Source organism: Triticum urartu, chromosome 3 (assembly GCF_003073215.2).
Source record: "Triticum urartu cultivar G1812 chromosome 3, Tu2.1, whole genome shotgun sequence".
Lineage (NCBI taxonomy): Eukaryota > Viridiplantae > Streptophyta > Magnoliopsida > Poales > Poaceae > Triticum > Triticum urartu.
Window position 1 is genome coordinate 604785906 of NC_053024.1, and position 2451 is coordinate 604788356.

The following is a 2451-nucleotide window of genomic DNA, read 5'->3' on the forward strand; positions in this document are numbered from 1 at the left end:
ACCCTTTACCAAGTATATAGGTGCATTAAGATAAACAAGATAATATGGTGATATCTCAACAATAAACAAGTTCCAACAAGGAACGATCTCCAATCTTCACCTGCAACTAGCAACGCTATAAGAGGGGCTGAGCAAAGCGGTAACGTAGACAAACAACGGTTTGCTAGGACATGGTGGGTTAGAGATTTGACATGGCAATATGGGAGGCATGATAAGCAAGTGGTAGGTATCGTAGCATAGGCATAGCAAAAGAGCGAGCATCTAGCAAGCAAAGATAGAAGTGATTTCGAGGGTATGGTCATCTTGCCTGCAAAGTTCTCAGAGTTGCCTTGATCCTCGTAAGCGAACTCAATGGGCTCCTCGTTCACGAACTCGTCTCCTGGCTCTTCCCAAGCAAGAACAACAAGCAAAAGAACACAATCAACCACGTGTAATGCACAAACAACATGATGCAAACATGGTATGATATGCGGGATGCGATATGTGATGCATATGCATGATTTGCAAAGGAATGATTGAACCTGGCCTCAACTTGGAAATCCAAGAGTGCCACTAGAAATGTGAGTTGATTTCGGTTGAAATCGATATAAAGATCACCGGAATCGGATGCACGGTTTGGAAATGGCAAGCAAAACAAATATGGCATCGGTCTGCGATAATCAGCAAGTGACCATCTAAATGCACCAAGATAAATATGCTACAGCACTAAAACATAGAAACAAAATACATGGAAGGGATCCACTCATGATGCTTGACAAAAGATGAACACTGAGCTACGGATAATTAATCCATTAACAGGTTCAAACAAGCATGGCAAAAGTGCAAATGATTACTGGTTTCAGACTTAGTGAAATTAACAGCATGTCAGGAATTTATCATCAGGAAGCAAACTTTAGAGCATGAAAACTACATGCTACAGGAACACATCATGGCAAAGAAAGGCATGGCATGAAGCTACTCTAAGCACATAACAAAAGTCCCTTAGTGACCTTGAGCCAAAAGGGATCAGAAAATACAATTGCAAGCATGTGAACATAGCAAAAAAACATAAACAGATTCAGACTTAGTGAAAAACTGGAGCATGCAAACAGATTAACAAGTAGGCATGTTTACGAGATCGATGCACTCACTACGAGGCATTGCATGACAAACTAAGCATACACCCGTCAAGAAGACATGGCATAGAAGCTATACATGGCAATAACAACATCATAGCATGCACGGATCAATAGCAACATCCTTGGCAAAATCGCTAAACATGTCAACAACCTGCCAGGAACATTTTATAGCAAAAGTAGATCTCGATTGACTCAAGCTAGGTTGCTCCATAAATGCAAAAAAAATACATGGATGGATAGAGCACAACAATATTAACAAAACATCCTTACTAATCATCCTCAAAAGAGGCACGGATCACTAGGAAACAACATGAACATATGGCATAAAAACAATATCAGGACAAGGACTTAGAATAATCCTAAGTCCCTGAAATCAGCATCATTGAGTAAGCTACTTTGCATGCTTATGCTAGTCACCAGACCGGAGCTCGTCGGCTCGGGCGAGGATAGAGGCAGGCGGCGGCGGACACGATGTGGGCCGCGGGGGCCGCGAGCGGGCTCGACGGGCCTCACGCGCGGGAGGCGGCCAACGTTGCCACGTGGCGACGCCTCAGTGGCCGCCGGCGGCGGCTTGTCCGGCCGGATCGGACATGTCCGGCGCGGCGCGAGGAGGTTTCTAGGGTTAGGGGGAGAGGAGACCCGGGATTTTTGGGAGATGATCTATTTATAGAGTAGAGGAGCTAGGAGGCTCCAAATTGAGCCGGTTTCGGCCACGCGATCGTGATCGAACGATCTCTATGATGGAGGAGGTTTAGGTGGTTTTGGGCCACTTTGGAGAGGTGTTGGGCTGCAACACACACGAGGCCTTTTTGGTCCTCGGTTAACCGTTGGAGTATCAAACGAAGTCCAAATGGACGAAACTTGACAGGCGGTCTACGGTAGTAAACCAAGGCCGCATGACAAGTCTTCGGTCCAATCCGAAATGTTTAACACCCGCACACGAAAAGAGGTAGAAAGGGACACCGGAGGACATAGGAGCGCCGGAATGCAAAACGGACAACGGGAAAATGCTCGGATGCATGAGACGAACACGTATGCAAATGCAATGCACATGATGACATGATTACGGTGATGCATGACAAAGACAAACACACGAGACAAAAAACCCGACAACGAGGAAATAAATAACTTAGTGCGGAAAACGGCAAAGAGTTGGAATATAGATAAGGTAAATTACATCCGGGGTGTTACAGGTCATATGCAAATTCCACGGCCTGTACAAGGAACAAGACAGAAGTTTGGGCCAGATTCGGGTTGAATCCGAGTTGGACTAGAACTAATGTTGTAGGACGTGAATTGATATAATTTTCTTGTAAGAAAAGCCTAGATGAAT